This window comes from Triturus cristatus, chromosome 5_2, assembly GCF_964204655.1.
Source record: "Triturus cristatus chromosome 5_2, aTriCri1.1, whole genome shotgun sequence".
Lineage (NCBI taxonomy): Eukaryota > Metazoa > Chordata > Amphibia > Caudata > Salamandridae > Triturus > Triturus cristatus.
Window position 1 is genome coordinate 392,218,865 of NC_140588.1, and position 18,181 is coordinate 392,237,045.

Below are 18,181 nucleotides of genomic sequence, written 5' to 3' on the forward strand. Positions count from 1 at the left end.
AAGAATTCCAAGAATACCTCGAATGTCTAGCTGTACGCCACAGGAAGATTACCCCACTATGGCCCCAAGCAAACGGGAAAGTGGAACGGCTAATGAGAACAATTAACCGAGCGCTGCGCATCGCCGTGGAGAATGGAGAAGATCCGGAAGCAGCTCTTGGTCAGTTCCTCGGTGCATACCGCCAGACTCCACACAGCACCACCAAGTGTGCTCCGGCCCACCTTCTATTCAAGGGAGTCCCACGGGACAGTATTCCGTCAGATCCGGTGTGGGTACCTACTGAGCGGGATGACGCAGCCATCCAAGCATGGAGAAAAACAACCAATCAGAAGGCCAGTGAGGCCCGAAGGGCCCAAGAACCGCAGCTGAGAGTGGGAGATCGCGTGGTGATCAAGGACCGACACCCCAGGTGGAAGTTTCGGACCCCCTATGAGCCCGAGGTGTGGACCATGGTCACGACTAAAAGGGGACAGCAATCCATCACAAGGAACGTGTCGAGCTTCAAGAAGATCTCGGAGGCGGATACGGACCAAGATGGGTCCGGCTATCAAGGATCACCTTTGAACCTCTCCTCCCCTGTGTCTCCCAGTGAGAGGATCACCTCACCGATCACCCCTCATGGAGTCAGTCAGGGCTACGCTGATAATGTACGGCCAACCTGCCAGGACCCTGCCGCCGAGGCGTCCAGGAGTGTCCCGTTGGGCATTTTCCCTGAGCCTTGTGTCCGGAGCCAGAAGTATGGTCTCCGGCCGAACCCGGTCCCGAGTCAGAGGCTGAAGGACTTTGTATATACTTCCCCATGACCGGGGAGAACTTGATGGTCCTGAACTGAAAGAAAGGAGGGATGTAGAGAGCCATCCGGGCTCTCCCCGACAATGTTGCACTCTCACACGCATTCATGCACCCCTCGGGGCGGGCTCGTCCCGAGGGTATAAATAAAGGAGGTGGGAGACCGCTCGGGGTCTTCCGGCCACGAAAAGTGAAGGGTGGTCCTGTGTCCGTTATTACATGCTAATATCACTAACTGTGACACAGACCCGCCGCGCTACAGAGAGCAGCACTGTTGGGTAAATTAATATTTTAAATGAAATGATGCACACAACTTTGGCATCACCTGAAAGGAATTTATTGCTTTATCAGTAGAAATTCAATACATTGAGCCGAGGAGGCGGAGTTAACTGCTGCAGCATTATTGAGGGAAGCAGGAGCGATGAAACTGTGCCTGTTTGATATGTGATCAGCCTGAGAAACACAGGCGCCAGTTTTAAAGGCTCTTTATCAGCAGGGGACAAGGAAATCAAGACTGATGGTGTGGTGATCTGGCAGAGAGAAGCGGAAATATGCGGATGCGAGCGGAACATGGAACTCCGGTAAGCTGCATTTCCAACACAGTGATAACACGTACCTTTAAAGCTTCCCTGGCCCAGGAAAGTGGTGATGTTGTGACTGGAGCAAGGGAGCACATGTCGGCTTTTAGACCTGGCTGGCTTAAGGTGATCTTTTCCCAAACCTTTTGCCTTACTCCTCTTAATTTGGCTGAATTCGTTTTTGTTGACCTTAAGACTCTGCACACCTTACCACCACTAATCAGTGCTAAAGTGCTTGCACACTCTTCTATAAACATGGTGAAATTGGCTTACAGCCAATTGGTGCATTAATTGACTTGCAAGTCCCTACTAAATTGGTACTACATGTAATCCGGGCCTGTAAATTGAATGCTACTAGTGGACCTGCAGCTATCATTCTGCCATCCACTTACGTAGCCTTTTAAACGTGTCTCAAACCTGGCATTAAAACCTCTGTTTGTAGTTTAAAGCTGCCATTTTGACCTGTAAAATAATCCTTTAGTCAGGCCTAAACCTCCCCTCTGAATACACATAGGTCACCCCTAGGGTAGGCACTAAACAGCACACAGGGCAGGGTGCATTGTATTTAAAAGTTGGACATGTACTTTTAAGTTTTACATGTCCTGATAGTTAAAAACTCCTAGATTAATTTTTCACTACTGTGAGGCCTACCCCTCCAACAGGATAACGTTGGGTTACCTTATTAAATGTAAGTGATAACTTTTAATTTGGAGCAGGTAAAAGAGTAGAGTCTGGACAATGTTTTTAAAAGCTGTATAATTTGTTTTATTTTCCAAATGTCTTTTACGAATTCCTGTTATCCTATTTATCCTATTTACGTGAAAGCTTGCTATTTTTGTAAAACTGCACCAATTTCATTCATAAGGAGGTTTTTTTTTTGTTCTTAAAAAAAATGAGGTATATTTGGGCTACCTTTTAGCTATCTTTTATGTTAAAAGCGCATACCTCCTATATCCAAGCATGGGCAGTCCAGCTATTCAGTTCACCAGACCAATGACGCACTGTTGCAGCTGAATACTTTTTTTTTTTCTCACATGCTGTCTTTGTGGCGAGCGACTTACTAACAGAGGTTTAAATGTCTCCTGCAGTCTGTCATTTTGTGGCCTGTTTCATCTGTGTTCATTCTCTTGTATACAATGGCTGCTTCAAGCATCTTTGCACATTGCTGCCAAACATTTTATTTTAAAATGCTTATGGTTTGCAATGTCTTCATTTGGAGCCGAAGAAGAAGGTTAACCGAATATGTTGATTATTTTTGATATGGCTGTTCTGTTGCTAAAATCCAGTATCCGATCTGGCAGTTAGTTAGGTCTATTAATATTAATGCAGGTTTTAATATGTTTTTGTCTTGTATTAGCAAATGAATTAATTTACACGTTTACGTATATATTGGCTTATTTCTTTTTTTTTTTTAAGGATATCTCGTGTGATGTTTCCTTTAGGTGTGTAATCAGTGTGCCTTTGACGTAATATTGCTGTTATGATGAAATTACACATTCCGACTGCCCTGGGTTTGCATAATTTAGTAAACGCTGTCCCTGTCTTTGATCCTGTCTCTCTCTCTCTTACTGTCTTTCCATCTGTCTGTCCTCCCAGAGCAGGCTAACCTGCTCAGTCACCTGGGACCTCCTGTAGACAGCTGTCTTGTTTGGCTGATAGGAAGCTGCCATCCTGTGCTGGATAGATGGGGAGAGGAGCCACTGACCTACCTCTCACCCAGCACTCACATTCCTCTCCCCCTCAAACCCACACATCTCACGCTCAGCTCAAACCGCTTATCCTGCACTTATTCTATTGACATACCGCTCACCCTATACTCACACAACTCTTACCTTAAACAAGCTAAAATCTATCACCCTGTACACTCGCCCACTTCTCATCCTGCACTGAACACACAATTCAGTCACCATGCATTCAGGCTCTTTCACACCATTCTCCCTGCACGCATACATTGCCCACACACCTCTTATTATTAATCCCATAGGCGAAATCTGATGCATTTACCATTGCTTGTTTATGTTCGTAGTGGCAACGTTGATGGTCTTTTCGCTGTTGCCAGGATTCCTCATGCGTCATTGACTTTCTTACAAAAGCAACATGATTAGCTACTCACACTCGAGTATTTTAGAGGCCTGTGCCCTCTAAATGATGGATTTACATTGTTTAATTGCCCACTTCCTCGGGATGCTTTTTAAACTAAGGCAATAAAAGAAGGCATAAAACGTGTTCACTGCCTGTAATGAAATCAAGACTTCCTGACACTACCCGATAGTAAATCCGCGATCCCAGACAATACTCCTTTTCCGTCTCTGGTGCGCCACCTAGTGGCAAATTCTCCGATGCACACAGAAACTGTACCTGCAGCCCTATAAATATTATAAGCTCTTGATTACACATTCAAGGCTAAATTTCAACCCCTGTGCCAAAAAAATAAAAACATTGCACAGGGTTCAGAATTTAAAGTTGTGTCATAATTGTCACATGCCAGTGCTTTTCCCTGATAGTTTCCACCAGTTCAAACTCGCCCAAATGTATCAGGGTAAAAGCTACGGGTGGACAACATGCAAAATTTGGTGTATCAAATAGAGATTCTGTATATTATGCCCAGAGCCACTGGAATTATACGACTGTGCAGCCCTGGAAAAATGAAAAATGAATTATATCAGAGTTTATGAAATTAAAAAATAATATATTTATTAACAAACAAACGTACTGTGGCACTGGAGCAGGCTACTTTGATGCTCATGTGCACATTGTACACAGGATAGATGCCGTCACTCATGTGGGCTGTCCCATTGGCCCATCCTCTACAGTGTTGTCGTGTAGTTCCTATATACCTTATACAGGATCTGCGCGTTTGGATAACAAACTGTGGGATTGGTGGCAGACTGATTCTGTGCACACCCACTGGCTACATTAGCCTGTCTGTATCAACTAGCTCACAGTGCCACTATAATCTCCTCTTTTCGGGGAGAGAATAGTTCCTGGCAACCTCAGATCATGACAACCCTGATCCCTCAGAATCGTAGACACAATGTACTACTTTTCGCTCAGTCACTCGTGCTCACTTAGGTTCTCAGAGATACACAGAATAAACAGGCTGGGTGTTTCAATAAGAATTTATTGAGCAGTTGTTATTCTAGTGTAGAATAGATGAGCTGCAACAACCATTCGACAGTAGCAGAGATTTATGATTAGCAGCACTAAGAAAGTAAATGGATGGTATAGCTCTACCATCTTGCGATAATCATGAATACATACTAGTATATAAAACACAAGATAAAAGGTTCGTACTCCAACTAACTAGATGTACCTAAGTGTATCTAAATGTACCTAGAGTCTGTGTAGGTGCTATGCCAAGAATCTCTCTAGGATCTAGTCAACCCCATTACCTGACAATGAGAGAATATGGGACCCCGTCCTGGTCTCGAGTTTGACACCCCATGAGGGATGTTAGGCCACTGCTAGCTGGAGCATCTGCATGCAGGAACCTCAGCGTCTCTGGTAAGTGTGTCAGCCTGGAAGTCTCGGTCTCCTCTGTCTTTCTCAGCAAGACATGATGTGTATATATACCCATAGGTCTCCCCAGGGGTCTTACCTTGCTGTGTTACAGTGTCGCCCTAAAGGACGACGTCGGGCCTGAACTTTATCCAGAGATATTATACAGGAGATGTCAGTCCTGCTGTTAGTCATGCTGTGCTTCCAAGAAGCCTCATGCATAATGTATGAGATTCGAACTAGGAAAAACCCGCGTTCTGACTGCAGTGTAGTATCTAGGTAAAAGGTCAGTCAGTATTTTTTAAAGGAATAATGTGGTGGGTTGAATCCTCATCCCATCCAACATGTTTTTGTATAATGCAGGTGCTTGGGCTACCGCCCACTCCTGCGCATATGTGTGTTGCAAGTGCCTGGAATATGATCTGAGATGCCGGTAGAATTACCGTTTCTCCTTTAGGAGAATCCATGACGAATGCTGGTGGTCACTCTTGTCCAGCTAACAAAATGTCATACCCAAACATCAGGTTCTCCCAAAAGAGACCTCTAACTGTCCTACATTTGTCCCCCTCCATCTGGAGTATTATTTCATATAACTTATGTGGGACCCTTACCCTAGTATCGGGTGTTTCTACTGTGATGTAATCATTCAAGTCCGCTGTCACCAGTAATTCCATCAGGTTCTGGCAAGCTATTGTTACTTCTGCTGCACTGTCTAGCATCGTCAGAGCCCATGTCCCGTTCAGTAGTCGAGTCCTCAGAATTCTGGGCATGTCTGCAACCTTCTTCTTTTTGAACTGTGGCTTTTGCTTTGGTTTCTCTTCTTTTTTAGAAGTGTCATCCTGAGCGTGGTGCTTGTCTCTGGACTTTTACGCTCTTCTTGTCTGTCTGACCGTCCTTCCCTCTCTGAGTTTTTTGAGGAACCCTGAAAGGAACAAGAGGAACATGTATCAGTATTCTGATACCTTTCAGGTTTCCTAATGTTACCCTTATTCCTAAGGTTATACCTCTTTTTGGAGGGTTCCTGTGGAGGAGATCTACCTCTAGACTGAGATCTGTTCCCTTTAAAGTTTTGTTGTTTTTTATTGTCACACTTCTTCTTAGTCGAAGCAGGTGTCTTCTTGGAAGTGTCCTATTCAGGACTGCCCATCAGTTGAGGTTTTAAAGCTTTCCCACCCAAACTGTCTCTGCCTAATTCTGCATATGCAGTTTCTATTATTTTCGGTAGTTCGTGTTCCTGTTCTAAAGGACTGAACTCCCTTAGGCGTTAGCATATAGCCACTGAAGCTGCTTCCCCTTTAATATTAGCTAATATTATGGCTGATACCTGGGCATAGTAATTGTAATTGTAAAACATTTGTAAAGTGCATGGTTACCAAAGGCATCCCAGCGCTAGAAGCCAATGTTCATGAACTAGATATCGATTTATGGAAACAGGATGGTTTTTATACATATCCGGAAGACCAGATGGTTGGTTTCACATCGAATGGCAAGGGGGAGGGAGTTCCAAAGCCTTGCTGCGTTATATGAAAAAAGGCAACCCCCTGTGCGTGCTTTCCTAATTCTAGGTACAGCTGCCATCTGTTTATTGCCTGATCGCAAGGCTCTCTTAGGATAGTGAGAGGAAATGAGGGAGCTTATGATAGGTGGGCCGGAACCTAACAGTACCTTATGTGAAATGCAGGGAGCCTTGAACTGCACTCTCTGCTGAATGGGCAGCCAGTGAAGGGCGGCCAAGGCAGCCCCTGATTACTGTCGGCTAGGAATATTCAGGAGTTGTCGTGCCGCACAGTTCTGTACAATTTGCTGTTTCTTAACCGTGGAGCATGGTGCTCCTAAATATAGGGCATTGGCATAGTCGAGCCTGGAGAGAATGAGAGACTGAACCACCACTTTCCTTGCAGAGAAGGGGAGGAGAGGGATGATTTTCTGTGTCATCCTCATCAGCCCAAAGCAGCTACCAGCAACCTTCCTTGCTTGCTCCCCAAAGTCAAGGTTACGATCTAACCGACCCCCAAACTCTAGATATAATCTTTGGGGGAGAGCCGAAGCAACTTGGCCAATGTGATATTATGTTGGGTATAGAAGGTTTACCCAAAAACATCATCTCCAATTTAGATCCGTTCTACTTCAAAAATGAGCCCTCCATCCGTGCTGAGATCTCTCCAAGACACATGGCCAACTCCGAGGCCGTGTTGTTGAGCTGATTGAAAGAGACAATCAGCTGTGTATCATTGGCATATGTAATGATTTGAATGCCGAAAGGCTCCACAACACCTGCCAAGGGGCTCATGTATACATTAAAAAGCATGGGGGACAGGGAGGACCCCTGAGGAACCCCACAGCGGAGTGGCAGAGGGTCAGAGATGCAATCTTCATGGAACACTAGAAATGACCTGTCATCAAAAAAGGAGTGGATCCATTTAAGGGCCAGATCAGTCACCCCTACATCTCTAAGCCTCTGGCTGAGCAGCTGATGATTGACTGTGTTGAAGGCTGCGCTAAGATCTAAAATCACAATGGCAGTGCAGCCTCTGTTATCTAAAATTTTCCTAGTTGCCTCAACCACAGCCAGAAGGGCAGTTTCTGTGCCCTGTCGGGGTCGAATCCAGTTTGAGACGAGTGGAGACAGTTATCACCTTCCAAAAATGCGGACAGAGCAATATTCACATGTTTTCGGCAATTTTGCTGATCACTGGCAATAATGAAATGGGACGACAATTCCATAACGTCTCAGGACCCAGGTTCGTCTTTTTCAGCAAAGCTTTAACCATTGCTTGCTTCCAGGGGAGAGGGACCGTGCCTGTCCGGAATGTGGAATTAATCATATCCAAGATAACAGTAGAAACTGTGTCAAAGATTTGATTTAAAATGAGGGGGGAACTGTATCCCGGGGGAACCTGACTTGAACTGGCCAAGGATACTTTGCAGGGAGAGTTGATCCAGGAGAGGAATTTCAGCTAAAGTGCAATTATCAGTTCATCCTTTGATGTTGGTTAAGGGGACATCGATTAAAGCTGCAGCCTGATGAAAAGAGGTATGAATAACTTGGATTTTATTGAAGAAAAATGTAGCTAGTTAGTTGCAACGAGCTGATATATCATCGCAAGTAGTAGAAGGGGGTTTAACAAGTGATTTCATTATGCGAAATATTTCGCGAGAAGAATTGGGGGCTGAAAGAATTTGGTTTTCATAATAAAGGGACTGTGCAAACTTAATTTCTTTCTTATACCTTTTAATGTCCTCCCTGTAAATCATTTTATTAGTAATGGTGTAATCTTTCCTCCATTTTCTTTCGGACCGTTTACAATCTTGCTTCAGTTTACGCAGTTTGGGGGTGTACCAAGCTGGTCTATTTGGTCCACTTTTATCCTTAATTTGTTTCTTTGGGAGCACCATGTCTAAATAAGACAGTGACATCCTCTCACTATTTACAGAACATTTATTTGTACCTCTCTAAAATAACGAGAACTATGGCAGAACAATATGGTATTGGCTACTCTGACGAGGAGGCAAGTGCAATACTAGCAGGTCCATCCCTCCTAATCGATACGAACATCAACCAGTCTCTCACGCAGGCCCAAAATTGGGACGAACTCAAGGAATTAAAACGGAATCAAATGAAAATTCTCCTACATGGGGCTATCATGACTGAATATCTCCGTGGCAACGTTGCACCATCAGGGCTATTAGTGACGAACGCACCAAGGATATTTCTTGATGATCCACAATTCAAGAAGGAGTGGTCGTTGATCGCTTGGAGATGCTCACGAGACTGGCTGATTTTAATAATAAATACGGCTAAACGTTTCTCAGAAGCATTACTGATAAAAATTAAAATCAGCGAGGACTCGCTGCTTACGGAAATTAAACTAACCCTGTATAAAAAGAAACTTGAAGAGGTCAATAAGGAAATCAACGAGCATAAAGATTACCTTATGCAGAGTAAGATCAACAAATTACAAAAAGACCTGAAAAAATTCAGCCACGAGAAAGTTTACCCTTACATCAAAGACGATTATAAAGGTCAGGAACCTTCAGACTCTGGATCAGGAAGAAGTGATCAGACAGGATCGTCTGACTCTGAATATGATGACTGGTCGAGTGACGGATCAAACAAAAGCTGGAGAGGGAAGGCGAGGAGACCACGAAGAGGAAACTACAACCAGAGATATGCACATCAGCAGATGTATCCCTGGCCAGGACCCTTTGGCCCTGTTCAGTATCATGGACCTCCCCAGTTTCCAACAGGCCCATACTTCCAGCCTGACTTTAACCAACATTTTTTAGGTCAGGGCGGAAGACGAGGGAGACGTGGAAGAAGAGGCAACAAAAGAATCCAATGGGAAGAGGACAGGAGTACGATGAACACCAGGAGCAACTCCAGGGACCAGCAGCCCAGCACGAGCAAGACGAAGGACTAGTAGTTAATCTCACTGATGTTGTCCTGACCTCAGACGAACTAAGCGTCCTGAACAAGGGGTTGGGATTTGTCCCTACCAATTACTTGGACAAATTTCGCCTCCACTGTGAGCTGGGTGAATTCTTCAGAAAGATACGATTGAAAACCTTCTTTCTGAATAAAGAGAAACCCTTGGAAAAGGATAACTATACCGATCTAAAACTGAAGTCCACCTTTATGCCACCTACAAACATGATGCCTCCAGAAGTCCTGGCGTTTGAAGAGTCTGTTACCAAGGAAGTGGAGTCACTAAAACCTAAAAGAGACGGATTCAACAACCTAAGCAACAGAGAACGCAAGGCACTTACATCCCTTCAAACCAGATCGGATATAGTAATAAAACCGGATGACAAGGGAGGAGCTACCGTGATTCAGAGCACGAACGCATACAGAACGGCGTGTTTAAATCTACTGGCAGATACCAGGTATTATAAGAAGATTAACAGGGATCCAACACAGCGTCTCAAGAAATCCATCCTGGCACTTACAACAGATGCGCTCACCCAGGAGTGGATCACTAAAAAGGAACATGCCTTTTTGAATCAGGAAGATCCTAGAACCCCACTATTTTACACTATCCCCAAGATACATAAGGGGAAGATTCCTCCCCCAGGCAGACCCATCGTGTCCGGGATTGGGTCCATTTTGGAGCCATTATCTAAATATACTGACTGGTTTTTACGTCCCTTGGTAAAGAAAATCAAATCGTACGTCCAGGACACAAAGCACATTTTTAACCTCCTCACACAGGTTGAATATAACCCTATGGAGAATTTCCTGGTATGCCTGGACGTGGAAGCTCTTTATACTAATATACCACAGACGGAGAGTATCAGAGCAGCACAAGAGATTTTAACACAAGAAGACTGGAAATGGGCAGCTCTCGTTGAATGGGTGGTTACCCTTATACATCTAGCCCTTACTGAAAACTTCTTTATTTTTGAGGACCAGATGTATTTACAAGTACACTGTACTTCAATGGGAAGCACATTCGCCCCAAGTATGGCCTGTCTGTATGTCAGTGTTTTTGAAGACCAACATATATGGACACACAACCCATTTAGTGAGAACATCCACAAATGGTACAGATATATAGACGATGTCTTCATGATCTGGAAGGGTGATACAACGAGCCTTGACAATTTTAAGACATGGATAAATTCCCTGAACCCCCACCTTCAATTCACAATGAACAGGGACAGGGAGAAAATTTCCTTCCTGGATGTCACATTCAGAGCGAAAGACGGGACTCTTGAAAGTTCCCTATATACCAAACCAACGGATAGGAACAGTCTACTAAGATTCGACAGTGCTCACCCTCGCTCCCTCAGAGAAAATCTCCCAGTAGGACAATTCCTTAGAATCCGCAGGAATTGTTCCAACATCCAGACTTACAAAAAAGAAGCAGCAATTTTGAAAAACAAGCTGAAACAGAAGAAATATCCAACCAAGATCGTGGACAGAGCAAACAAAAGAGCACAAAACACCCCAAGAGAGGCTCTTTTAGAAACAAATGTGAAAAATGAACTGGATCAGCTGATTTGCGTAACTACGTACAATTCATCATCAAATGAATTGAAAAAAATAGTAAACAAAAAATGGCCCATATTGACATCCAACAGATTGGCCTTTGAGAAACCAATGTTTTCTTTTAAAAGAAACAGCAGTTTAAAAGATGCCCTAGTACACACCAACACCTTGGCATCTAGAAGTGCGAATCAGACAACACTCTGGGATACATTACCTGTCATGGGACATTACCCGTGTGGCTCATGTGTCGTTTGCCCCTTCACAGAACATACCAAGACCTTAGACCTGGGTTTACGTTCACCATGGGAGCAAAGGTCACATACAAATTGCAATTCCGATTCAGTCATCTATATGATAAATTGCCCATTTGGATTAAAATATATTGGGATGACCACTCGGAAAGTCAAGGTCCGCATCAGCGAACACAGGAGCACAATAAGGAGAGCAATCACAGCCACTAAACTGACAGCACACTATAATGAGAAAAATCATAAGGATACTGAATTAAAATGGACTGTACTTGAAAAGGTAAAGAACACTGGCAACCCCCAAAAAAAACTCTTAGAAAGAGAGCAACGATGGGTTTATCGTTTGAAAACTCACGAAACGGGTCTCAACGATTCCATACCTTGGAATCAATTAAACAAATGAGAGATCTTGCATTTACCCCCAAAGGTTGTGTAGTATCAGTAACATTAAGTGGCACACTTTAAATTGTTATGAATTGGCTCCAATACATATCAATCAGAGTACCCTAAGAGTCAGGATATATGAATCTGCTAAAAGAAAACTCGGGTAGTGGTGAAACACACATAAAGACCCCCATCAAGCGTTTACAACTCCTTTAGACCATACCCTAACTTTGTGAAATACTATACATCCTCAAAGTATACTGCGTACTCCTGAGAACAGTGCTAGTGCACGCATGACCTCTTGCGAGTATTTAAAGTCCCTATTTATAATTAATAAATCCTAGAAGAACTATTATTAATGTGAACAGGGAATCCAGCTCCCGCTAAAAGCCAAGCCTGAAATTTTGGAAACTACATTTCCCTTCGTTTACTAGTTGGGGACTACAAAATCCGTGTCAAACCTGATTGGATAAATATCCGGTCACGTGTTTTCACGTACACGGAAGAGAATGAAAATACTGTTCCTCCCTCAGAATATGATTCGGAGTAAAATCTGAGCTTGGATAATTAAACGCCTAACCTTGTTTTAAGCCAAACAATTTTTTAAAAAATCTGCCACAATCTTTTTTACCAGCGTAGTTGGGATGAGATACTGACGTGAAACATCACGTGAGTGTTCTGACCAACCCAGTCAAGCTACGTCATATGCGGAAGTATAAACTCATCATCCAAACGATACACGGCGCGAAACGCCGGGGATCGAGACCAAGTAGGTGGACAAACGGGACAGGACTCTTGATGAAGTAAGTGGGGTGACAGAGCGGGAGAATATTATTTCGCATGGGGAGATTACCATCCCCATCGTGATAGATGTTCATCATTAGAGTATCCTTATACCACTTCCATATATCTCCTCTCTCTCCCTCATACTCGGGGGTCCTTACAAAAGAGTGTGACTACAGAGCTACCCCTATACAGTCCTACGATCCCCTGAGAAACGGAGCCCGTCCGAAAATCGGGTATGAGAGAATGCATGTGTGTGAGATGTCACAAGATACCACACTGTTTTTTATGAATCACGCATGGTCAAGACAATACCATGTTCGATCACGGATGCCACAGGAGTGATGAGTGTGAATGGTACATGAGAGAGTTTTTTTTATATTGATAGTGTACACTAACTGGCATGGAGTTACAGTTAGGATGCGAGCGATTTCGCCACCGCACAATATACCTGGCACACTGACTAAGTGTACAGATACAGGTATGAGTGGCACATGGATGGAGTGAGTTGTACACCACCTGGCCTAATGATCACCTAAACACATGTAGGTACTACTCGTGGCAAATAATGGGAATGGCCACTAAGAAAACGCACAAATACAAGTTGGTTGCTGTTTTGTTTTGTTTTTCTTTTATTCTCTTTTCAGATGGAATACGAAGGATGACGGATTAATAAATCAGTCATTTTCTCAGGGAGCAGCTACTCTGCCCTTGCATCTATAAACAGGCTAGGGAATTCCCTGCACTGTTTTCCTGGGTGGCTTTTGTTTTGCCCTGATGAAAGTCCTGGACCTTTAAGGCCATTTCAAGGACTGAAACATGTTGGCACTAGGGTCTTAGGACCATAATTATCCTACAAAGACCCTATTTGAAGTATTTTAGTATCCCAGACAGACCCGCAAATAAAGGGATACTGGGGATCTGTCTGAGGTTTTTTAAAAGAATTTTCTAGCCCCCCTTGTCTATAACATCTTCAAAGAGCTCCCAACACTGTGGTTGAGCCCACCCCGACTTTTAGGCGTCGGGGTGACCCGATGATGAAGCATGACACCACTAGGGTGTGTGAGGGTACCTAAATCAAAAGGAATTTTTTCCTTGCTCACCTATCGGTGAAGAAAATACTCCCCCACAGTAACTTCATCATAGTATTCCGTCTATACATTTGGATGACTGACCGGTTCTTAAGGTCAGTTGGAGTAAAATTGTTGTGAAACTAAAGAAGAGATCAGCCATTTTTCAAAGTTGTGACTTGCATTGACCGGATTGGACTCTGGTGCCGGTCTAGTGTCATTAAGTATCGATACCCAGCATTCTACTGGGAGTTGTGACCATAAACGGGACAGTTTGGTAGATGTTACCGCTGGTCTGCTGCTAGCTTGATGGGTCCAGGAAAAAGGAATAAGGCAGTTATCTGTCCAAGGCAGTGGAATAGGATTTCCAACCTGAAGATCTGTGTTAGAAAAGATAGGGCCAAGTAGATGACCCTTGGAGTGGGTGTGGCCTCTCAGGTTCTGGGAAAATTGGAGGGCTTCCATACTGTCCAATAGGTCACGTGTGGCTGGTAAAGAGTAGTCATCGAAATGCATGTTAAAATCTCCCAAGAGGGAAAAGTTAGACAGGGGGCTCGCTAAGTTGGCTGTGATCTCGGGGAGGCCATTGCAAAATTTGCCCAGTGTCCCCGGAGGGCGATGAATTAAAATCCCAGATAAGGTGCAGGTTTGGGAAACACCGATAGAAAAGAACAGACTCTCACATTCGGGTATAGGGTTCACTGCCATACGGCAGTTAAATCCAGTTTTATAAACGATGGCTATGCAACCTCCTCTGTTATGTTCTCTATCATGTCTTTGAATAGTGTACCCAGAGGGGAGAGCTTGTGTGATAGTCGGGTCTGACTCACTCGTTAACCATGTTTCTGTGAAAAACAGAACGTCTAGACTCTCATCCTCTAGCAGTAGTCTAATTTCTATAGCATGTCTGGGCATTGAGCGACAATGAAGCAAAAGCGTGTTGAAAGCAGTAGCTGGAGTCGAGGTTGTATAGTCATTGAAGGCGGGACGGAAATGAAAGGGGCAGTGCATGCATTGAGTTGTCTTCCCATCAGGGCACATACAATGGATACATTTACTCCTTACTGTCTCTCTAAACTGCTGAAGCTGATCAGTGGTATAAATGATCGGTGCCTTCGAGCAACCGGCAGGGGTACTGGCACCTGGGACCGGTCGGGTGCAGACGCAGTCGCGTCATCAGGCGCTTTTATAGCTGGGCGTGCCCATTGGCATCAGCGTCTAAACACTTGAATGCTGACCTTAAAATGCTTTCCTAAGATTAAAAGCGACCCCCGGAGCTTTAACACAGCTCCCGCGATTGTAAGGTAATAAAGTGCAATGTGCAAACACAACTTTTTAAAAAGCCTCCCAAGTTTCATCAATTTTAAAAACAATTAACAAATTTGGTGTAGCAATCAATCTCTATCTGGACACCAAAATGTTCGGTAAACAGCGCCTCAGCGTGGTCGCGTCATCAGCCCCTTTTATAGCTGGGCGTGCCCATTGGCGTCAGCGTCTAAAAACTTGAATGCTGACCTTAAAATGCTTTCCTAAGATTAAAAGCGACCCCCAGAGCTTTAACACAGCTCCCGCGATTGTAAGCTACTAAAGTGCAACGTGCAAACACAACTTTTTAAAAAGCCCCCCAAGTTTCATCAATTCTAAAAACAATTAATTTAAAAAACAATTAACAAATTCAGTGTAGCAATCAATCTCTATCTGGACACCAAAATGTTCGGTAAATAGCGCCTGGTTACCTTGTAACTTCATCCCTAAGTTCAGGGCAGGCTCTGCTCTGTACTCATTTTGTATTTGTCTCAATACGTCTGGTACCACTGCTAATGACGGGATGACCATGTGTTCTGGTATAAATAGCAGCAAAGATGGTACCCCAATGTGGTACAATCCTCTACTTGTGGTGTTATCCCCATGGGCAAGCAGATTGTTACCATTCTGTGTTTATCATACGGGGTAGTATTCGGGAATACTGTCTCTAGCTGAGTTATTTTCTGAGCTTCCCAGAATGGCATTTGTTCACGTTTCGTGGGCATTTTGCCCATTACCGCGTATAATGTTTGTGGTGTGATTTTAGTTGTTGTACCCTGAGCTTGAGTTCCATTTGTTGCAACTATTGCTGGTTGGACTGCAATTTAATTAAACCTTTGTGTTGTATGAGTGAGTCTCCTACTGGCATTGTTTCATTGTCAGGATGTGGTGTGTCAGCCGCTAATATCGGCCATGTTGCCCCTTCTCTTCTGAGCGGGCCGAGTCTCACTCTTCTTCTTATGTGGGTTAGGGCACCAATAAACTAGTATAAGTGTGCCTGGTACGAGAGCGGAACCTCTATGTCTTCAAACGGACAATATTCCGCTGGTGCATCTCCTTCTGTGTAGGAGTGAAATGTTTGCGATCTGGCATTTGCTGCTGGGTATGTAACCCACAAATAAAATACCTCTGTTCTGTTTGATTCGTGTGCCTCAATCACGAATACTACTATGCCACCTCTAGGTGTTAACCCATGCTCCAGCAGTTTTAGGGTGACTGTATTTCTAAAATTCGGTGCAACATGTATTGCGTCTGCATCTTCTTCTACGGCTGAGAGGTGTAGATCTTGTACTAGGTTATCTCTTTCCTCAGTCATTTTTTAGTAAAGAAGAGCTTTCCAAAGGAACTAAGATAAGATGTTATGCACAATTTTAGGAACAATGTGTCCTTCAAGCTTGAATAACCAACAGCCAATAAATAGGATTTTTGTCTACTCAGCTATTGCGGAGTTTGTTCCCACCCACTCCAGACGTCTCTCGTGTTTTTGTGAGTAGTAGGGGTCTCTGAGAAAGCACTACTGAACTACTCAGATTCTACTGTTAAATAAGTACCCAACCAACGTTGGGCTCCATGTCGTGGAGTTCCTATACACCCTATACAGGATCTGCGTGTTTGGATAACAAACTGTGGGATTGTTGGCAGACTGATTCTGTGCAACCCCACCTGATACGTTAGCCTATCTGTATCAGCTAGCTCACAGTGCCACTATAATCTCCTCTTATCGGGGAGAGAATAGTTCTTGGCAACCTCAGAACATGACGACCCTGATCCCTAAGAATCGTGGAAACAATGTACTACTTTTTGCTCAGTCACTGGGCCTCACTTACTTTCTCTCAGAGATGCACTGAATAAACAGGCTGGGCGTTTCAATAAGAATTTATTGAACAGTTATTATTCTAGTGTAGAATAGAAGAGCTGCAACAACCATTAGACAGTAGCAGAGATATATGCAGCACTAAGAAAGTAAATGGATGGTATAGCTCTACCATCTTGCGATAATCATGAATACATACTAGTATATAAAACACATGATAAAAGGTGCGTACTCATCTGATGCCTCCCTAACTAGATGTACCTAAATGTACCTAGCGTCTCTGTAGGTGCTATGCCAAGAATCCTTCTAGGATCTAGTCAACCCCATTACCTGAGAGAATATGGGACCCCGTCTTGGTCTCGATTTGGACACCCCGCGAGGGATGTAAGACCACCACTAGCTGGAGTATCTGTATGCAGGAGCCTCAGCGTCTCTGGTCAGTGCGTCAGCCAGGAAGTATCGGTCTCCTCTGTCTTTCTCAGCAAGACATCAATCAATCAATCATTTGTAGAGCGCACTACATACCCACGAGGGTCTCAAGGCGCTGGGTAGTGGGGGCGGGGGCCGCTACTGGTCAAACAGCCAGGTCTTGAGTAGCCTCCTGAAGGTCAGCAGGTCTTGAGTCTATCGTAGGCTCAGTGGGAGGGTTTTCCTGGTCTTGGCGGCGAGGTGGGAGAAGGATCTTCCGCCGGTGGTTGTTCTCCGGATGTGAGGGACGGTGGCGAGTGCGAGGTTGGTGGAGCGGCGCTGGCGGTTGGGGATGGAGAAGGATAGTTGTCTGTTAAGGTAGGCTAGGCCGGTCTTGTGGAGTGCCTTGTGTGCGTGGATGAGGAGCTTGAAGGATATCCTCTTGTTGACAGGGAGCCAGTGCAGGTTTCTCAGGTGGGTAGTGATGTGGCTGTGGCGTGGTACGTCGAGGATCAGTCATGCAGAGGCATTTTGCATGCGTTGCAGTCGTTTGATGAGCTTGGTCAGGGCTCCTGCGTAGAGAGGGTTTCCGTAGTCGAGTCTGCTGCTGACGAGGGCCTGGGTAACTGTTCTTCTTGTGTCTGTCGGGATCCACCTATAGATCTTGCGGAGCATGCGGAGGGTGTTGAAGCAGGAGGAGGCGACGGCGTTGATTTGCTTGGTCATGGAGAGCGTTGAGTCGAGGATGATTCCCTGGTTGCGTTCGTGGTCGGTGGGTGTCGGGGCTGCCCACAGTGCCGTCAGCCACCAGGAGTCATCCCAGGCTGAAGGATTGAAGCCGAGGATGAGGACCTCCGTCTTGTCCGTGTTCAGCTTCAGTCGGCTGATCTTAATCCAGTCGGCGACGGCCTTCATTCCTTCGTGAAGGTTGGATTTGGCGGTGATGGGGTCCTTGGTGAAGGAGAGGATCAGTTGGGTGTTGTCGGCGTAGGAGATTATGTTGAGGTTGTGCTGTCGGGCGACATGATGTATATATACCCATTGGTCTCCCCAGGGGTCCTACCTTGCTGTGTTACTGTGGCTGCCTAAAGGATGACGTTGGGCCTGAACTTTATACAGAGATATTATACAGGAGATGTCAGTCCTGCTGTTAGTCCTGCTGTGCTTACAAGAAGTCTCATGCATAATATATGAGATTCGAACTAGGGAAAACCCTCGTTCTGACTGCTCTGTCGTATCTAGGAAAAAGGTCAGTCCCTAAAAACCGTTAAGTATGTAATAAAGGGAAAAATATAGGTGAAAGGTTGCAATGTTAC

The 18,181-nt window shown here is 44.6% G+C and overlaps 1 long non-coding RNA gene across 1 annotated transcript in view; it reads left to right on the forward strand.

Annotated features, from left to right (window-relative positions):
• Positions 1–18,181, forward strand: part of LOC146823056 (uncharacterized) — a 105,900-nt gene that overhangs the window by 74,384 nt on the left and 13,335 nt on the right. The window contains exon 2 of the long non-coding RNA XR_014962130.1: positions 1,286–1,370. This is a non-coding gene — a long non-coding RNA (uncharacterized LOC146823056). The remainder of the gene's footprint in view (positions 1–1,285; positions 1,371–18,181) is intronic.